Genomic DNA, 7500 nt, shown 5'->3' with positions numbered 1-7500 from the left:
ATGGTGAAGTACACATACATATATTATATAAAATGACTAACTTGCAATTTTCTATATTTGTAGGTGTGAGTGCAGCGGTGAACGTGATGGAACCAGTCTGATTCGGTTTGCCGATCTGTGAACTCTTGTCAAGATGCAGGGAAACATGGAGCAACGTTACGCCATCAAATTTTGTCTTAAACTTAAGAAATCAAACAAGAAGCTTATGGAATGTTAAAGGAGGCCGATGGGGATGAACAGATGAGCCATGCAAGTTTCTATCGGTGGTTTAACAGATTTTCTGAAGGAAATGAACAGGTTGAGGATGAACCTAGATCTGGAGCACCGAAAAGTGCACGCATGGAGGAAAACATTGAGGAAATGCAAAGGTTAGTGATGTAAGACCGTCGAATATCTATGAGGATGATATCTGAAGCTGTTGGTATTAGTATTGGCACAGTAGAGACAGCTCTGACCGAAGATCTGAAGCTCCACAAAGTCTGTGCCAAGTTCGTGCCAAAGGTCCTCTCCGACCACAAGAGGCAGTTTCGTGTGGAATGTTGCACTAACATTTTCGAAATGATAGAGGCTGATTCAGGTTTCCTGAATAAGGTAGTGACTTGCGACGAGAGTTGGATGCTCACCTACGACCCAGAGAACAAACGTCAGAGTGCTCAGTGGAAGCACGTGACCTCCCCCAGACCCAAAAAGGCAAAGATGAGCAGGTCGCAAGAGAAGGCCATGGTCATTCCTTTCCTTGACTTCCAGGGGCTCATTCACGTTGAATGGGTCCTTCAGGGTCAAACCGTCAATAAGGAATATTATCTTACAGTTCTGAAAAGGTTCAGGGAGAAGATAAGAAATAAGAGGCCCCAGCAATGGAGGAGTGGTCAGTGGTGGCTCCACCAGGACAATGCCCCATGCCACAAGTCAAAGTTTGTGACTACCTGGATGGCCGACAGGGGAATGAAAGTGGTACAACACCCACCCTACTTAGCGTCCTGGAACTTTGGTCTTGTTCAGCTCTAGAATCCTACTAACTTGTTATTAGGCTCTGCTGACGTCCCTCTCAACGTCCCGGTCTCATCATCAGGATGGGGCTTTGGTGTCCACGTCGTCAACCTCAGCCTCTTTCCATTCGTGCTTTCATTGTAGTTCGTTCGCTGTACGGATTTAAAATGGTTTGTTATGGGAATGTATACAGACAAAATATTTTATGCAAGACGAAGTAAAGTGAAATGAATTGAAATGTAAGAAATTAGAAATTGAACGAAACAATAAAGTCGAAAAATAAAAAGGAAATGAATGAATTCAAACAGAATTAATTGTAATGGAATTTAGTTAGATAATAGAAAGTAAGCAAGAAATCAAGTAAACCAAATAAGATAAATTGAGGTGAAATAAGATAAGCCTAAGTTATTTGAGCAGCCCAACTTAAATTTTGTTAATCTTAGATTGTTAAAAAATATATAGAAAAAATAAAATCTACTGCTAACATTTAGAAAAAATAATAAAATCCTCTTTAATAAATAATTTTCCTAATTATGATATTTCCACTGGGCAATGGTCACCAGATTACATAACTTCCTTAGCTGTGAATAGACTGCTACCCTCTACACTAACAATGGACAAAATCGACCAGTGTCCATGTAGCGCCGGACACGTGACCTAAGTCCCCATCCCTACCTGTTCACCTCACTATTTTTGTATATATACATGCGTTTCTCCACTCTGTAATCACATCTGCTGAAGAGGATTACAGATATGGATATTTTTACTTTCCCCTATTCTTCTACGAAAGTGGGTCATTAGTATAATATAACCAATGTTCTACGATATTTCTTTGTTATGATATATATATATATATATATATATATATATATATATATATATATATATATATATATATATATATGTATACATATATATGCAAGCATTCACATCACCGTCATACGAAAATGCAAAATAACCACAGGAGAAAGAAAACTTGTAGACAGTGAGTACTTTCGTATATTACATCTTCATACTAAATGACAGATATACAGAGTTGGGTTTAAATATAAGTATCAAGGTTCAACTATTGGGGGAAGGGGGGAGATAATACAATGTGAGGAGGGGGGATGACCTTACCCCTATCGACCTGACCAACACATAAATATAGTGTGAGATCTGCCCAGGAAAACAATGCATTATTCCAACATAAAGCATTATACAAACATCATATTGATTGGCAACAATTTTAGCTAAAGGAAAAAGCCTGCAAGAAAGAAATATAATAGAATCTTGCTTAATACCAGGCACGTTTGACACAAATATAAACTTAAGCTATGGTCATTTTAAATGTGATAGATTGATAACCCAAATGGTCACCGAGACCTTTCCACCAGATTGACCCTTATGTGTTGGTCAGGTCGATATGGGTATGGTCATCCCCCCTCCTCACATTGTATTGTCTCCCCACTTCCCCCCTATGGTTGCCACCTGATACTTATATTTAAACTCAACTCTGTATCTCTCATTTAGTCTGAAGATATAATATACGAAGTACTTACTGTCTACAAGCTTCCCTTCCCCTGTGGTTATTTTGCATATATGTATGTATATATATATATATATATATATATATATATATATATATATATATACATACACACACACACACACACACACACACACACGCACGCACGCACACACACACACACACACACACACGCGCGCGCGCACACACACACACGGACTCACGCACACAAAAACACACACCACACATACACACACACGCACGCACACATACACACATACACGCACGCGCGCGCGCGCGCGCTCACAAGTAAACAAAAAAAAAACGAACGAATAACCAAACAAAAGCACACGCGTATATACACATTTACAGACATTACCCCCTCCCTTTTTTTTTCCTTCCTCCTTCCATCTTTTTTCTTTCTTTCGTTTTCCTTCTGGTTTCCATACCTCATCGGTTTTCCATTACCTCAACACTTTTCTGCCACTGCCACTTCCACAACTGCCGCGTCTGCGGTGATTGTCGCGACCACTGCCACTATCACCACTGCCACCACAAAACCATCACCACCACCAATAACAACAACAACAAATATGTAGCCGCATTGTCCCCAAGAATAGAAGGGTTGCTTATCGGATGTGAATTGAAGTGCATTTTCGCCAAGATATTTCCCCCCAAGGATAGAATCACTGGTTATCAGTGACGAAATACAAAATGGCATCACAGCCTCACCACCACTGTCATAACCACAGCCATCTCCGAAACTACCATCATGACAGAATTCATAAAAGAAAGATAAGATAAGTAGGTAAATAGATAAACAGATAAATATATAAATAAAAAATAAATAAATATATGAATTAATAAATAGATAAGTAAATAATTAAATTTATGAATGAATAAATCAATCAATTAATCAATCGGTCAATAAATAAATGCATATATAAGCAAATGAAACTTATACAAACAAATAAATAGGTAATAAAATCCAAACTGTTTCTTATCGCTTAAGACTTAGTCGGAAGAGACCGATCCAGGTTCATGGACAATGGAGTTGAAGCTAGAGGAGCAGTATAAGGAGAAGAAAGAGGACTAGGAGTACAAGAGGAGGAAAGAAGGAGAAAAAGAGGCGAGGGATGAAGGAGGCGGTAGAATAAACCTGAAGAGGAATAGCAGAAGGAGGAAAAGAAAGAGAAAGAGGAGAGTAGAAGGGCCAGGAAGAGAAAGAGGAGGAGGAAGAAGAGAATGAAAAGGAAGAGAAAGAGGAGGGGGAAGAAGAGAATGAAAAGGAAGAGAAGATGAGTGAGAATAATAAGGGAGAGGTGTAGGAAGAAAAGTAGAAGAGTAGAAGTAGGAAGAGGAGAGGAGAAGGATCAGGAAGAGAAAGAGGAGGAGGGAGAAGAAAATGAAAAGGAAGAGAAGAATATGAGTGAGAATAATAAGGGAGAGGTGTAGGAAGAAAAGTAGAAGAGTAGAAGAGTAGATGAAGGAGGAAGAGGAGAGGAGAAGGATCAGGAAGAGAAAGAGGAGGAGGAAGAAGAGAATGAAAAGGAAGAGAAGAAGATGAGTGAGTATAATAAGGAAGAGGTGTAGGAAGAAAAGTAGAAGAGTAGAAGAGTAGAAGAAGGAGGAAGAGAAGGAGAAGGGGGAGAAAGAAGAGGTAGAGTGAGGGAGAAGAAGATGGAAGACGGTAAGAACCAAGAGAAGAATGATAAGGTGAAAAAGGAGAGGGAAAATTAGTATCAGAATGAGACAAAGAAAAAAAATGAAAAGGAAGAGGAAGAGAAGAAGAGCTGTCAGGAGAACTGCGGTAAGAGGAACGTTGCAACAAGGATGATCTATCAGTTCCTTAGAAGAGCCAAAAGTCTTTCGTCCCACTCCTCAACACTTCGCGACGTGTTTTCCTCGTTCCTCAAATTCCTCAAGAGTTTATTTTTCCTTTCCTTTGTCGTCTTTGTCCTTTTTGTTGATTTACTTTTTTATCGTTATCGTTGTCATTGGAGAAGAGGAGATAAAGGAAATTTGGGCTTATTTTATTAGAACAACACGAAGACTTAAAAAAGACACAAGTGGAAACCGGTCGAATGATATTTTACTCGTCTTTACATCCCTGTTTCCACAAAGATCTTTAAAATTGCTGAAATTACTATAATCGTGATAACTGTCGTTACTGCAGTTGTCATAAACAGTTTTATCAACATAACCATTAATGATCTATATAAAAGATTTCACTACAATATAAGTTTATCATTATATATATATACTCATCATCTTTACCATTATTAATACTTTCATGACTACTATCTTTACTAGTAGTAGTAGTATATCATTATATTATATTGATTTTTTTTTTTTGCTCTACTGCACTATATTGCTGTAGCTTTCAATATTACTATTATTATTGTCATCAACACGTTGCAGTTTTTAACCACAAGTCTCCTTTTCCTTACCAATTCTTTTTCTTTTCTTTTTCTCTTCCTCGCCTCTTCTTACTCTTCTACCTTTTGACTCTCTTTATATGTCTATATATATATATATATATATATATATATATATATGTATATGTATATATATATATATATATAAATATAGATATATATATATATATATATGAATATATATATATATATATATATATATATATATAGTCTGGTTGAAATCAACTGCACTTATTGCTTTAACAATCTTCAAGACTATATTCTTTAGTTTAGAGAATACTTTCCTATTAACAACTGAAAGGGACTGGAAGTAGTTATTCATGACTCTCAAAAAATATATGCAGTGTATGCCAACTGGTACTTTTCTCCATAGTAATTGTATTGAACAACTATTTACTCCACCGAAACTATGGTTTTTTCGCCTCGTCGTGAGGCGTCTTTAGAGTGAGGAATGCTTTGTTACGATGCTCTGCTATGTTAAAAGATATTGCAAGGAATAATGACCACTGGTTGGGTGGGCTGGCCTATAAGGCGGTGGGACAGCTCAGCCTGTGTGTGTGTGTGTGTGTGTGTGTGTGTGTGTGTGTGTGTGTGCGTGTGTGTGTGTGTGTGTGTGTGTGTGTGTGTGTGTGTGTGTGTGTGTGTGTGTGTGTGTGTGTGTGTGTGTGTGTGTGTGTGTGTGTGTGTGTAAATATATATACAGTATACATATTAGTATATATATATATATATATATATATATATATATATATATATATATATATATATATATATATATATATATATATACATATATAATCAAACTCTCCAGCTGGGATTAAAACCCTTGCCTAAGCGGGTTGCTTTTTATAAGAAAAAGCCCGTACCATCGTGCCACCATAACCCTTCAAAATGGAAAGATTTATTTCACGGCCTGTCGTTCCGCCGAGGGCACCTGGGTGAACACGGTTTGTACTGTATTGCATAAAATCATTTATTCAGGCTAGTATTCCGATAAATGTTTTTGTGTCATTATGACTAACACCCACATCCACCACATCAGCCACATCCACCACCATCATTACCACCACAACTACCACAACAGCAGCACCCCCAGCAAACTATCCTACCCCTATTTTACTCCTTCCCATCGTCACCCCACCTCCTTTTCCTCCTACTTCTCTCTCTTCTCGTGAATTGGTTCTTTGAATCTATTTAGGAGTGTTTAAAATTGAATTCAAAGAGGCAGTAACCCTCCCAAGTAGGAGTTAAGGAGAACGGTGTAGATGAAGAGGAAGAAGAAAAAGAGAAGAAAGACAGACGGGAGAAGGAGAAGGAGGAGATTAAGGGCGAGGACGATATGCCGAGGAGCAGGACGGGGAATAAGGACGAAGGGAAGGGTAAGGATATGGGCAAAGAAGAGGACAAAGAAGTGGGCCAGTAGGGTGCTAAGGAGGGCGAGGAGGAGGAGGAGGAGGAGGAGGAGGAGAAGGACAAAGTAGAAGAGGAGGAGGTGTATGAGGACGAGGAGGAGGAGGAGGACAAGAATGAGAATAAAGATGAGGAAGAGAATGAGGAGGAGGACAAAGTAGAAGAGGAGGAGGACGACGAGGAGGACAAGAATGAGAATAAGGATGAGAAAGAGAATGAGGAGGAGGATAAAGTAGAAGAGGAGGAGGAGTATGAGGAGGAGGAGGAAGAGAATGAGGAGGAGGATGAAATAGAAGAGGAGGAGGTGTATGAGGACGAGGAGGAGGGGGAGGACAAGAATGAGAATGAGGAGGAGGAAGAGAATGAGGAGGAGGACAAAGTAGAAGAGGAGGAGGAGTATGAGAAGAAGGACAAGAATGAGAATGAGGAGGAGGAAGAGAATGAGGAGGAGGATAAAGTAGAAGAGGAGGAGGAGTATGAGGAGGAGGACGAGGAGGAGGATAAGAATGAGAATGAGGAGGAGGAAGAGAATGAGGAGGAGGAAGAGAATGAGGAGGAAGATAAAGTAGAAGAAGAGGATGAGGACGAGGATGAGGATAAGAATTAGAATGAGCATGAGGAAGAGAATGAGGAGGAGGACAAAGTAGAAGAGGAGGATGAGTATGAGGAGGAGGACGAGGAGGAGGACGAGGAGGAGGATAAAAATGAGAATGAGGATGAGGAAGAGAATGAGGAGGAGGACAAAGTAGAAGAGGAGGAGGAGTATGAGGAGGAGGACAAGGAGGAGGATAAGAATGAGAATGAGGATGAGGAAGAGAATGAGAATGAGGATAAAGTAGAAGAGGAGGACGAATATGAGGAGGAGGAAGAAGAGGAATAAGATGACAAAGGGAAACAGCAACAGCAAACTGAGACGCTCACAGGATCCAAAGGTCTCTCAGACTTTTTTCACCTTTTGTCCTCTGAGGTCATGCTGACAGTCTTTGTCTTGGATATTCAAAGGATTGGAGGAAGTAGAAATATGAGAAAGAAAAGGGGAGGAGAGAAAGGATGTAGGCTTATGTCGTTAGTGAAGTCAACTGAAATATGATTAATCGTTGTTGAGCCCTTTGGTTTGTGATGTCACAATAAATATATAAATGAATAAATAAGTAG

The sequence above is a fragment of the Oratosquilla oratoria genome, chromosome 28, assembly GCF_046742065.1.
Source record: "Oratosquilla oratoria isolate Oo_2021 chromosome 28, ASM4674206v1, whole genome shotgun sequence".
NCBI classification, from domain to species: Eukaryota; Metazoa; Arthropoda; class Malacostraca; order Stomatopoda; family Squillidae; genus Oratosquilla; species Oratosquilla oratoria.
Note: the sequence above shows the minus strand (reverse complement) of the source record.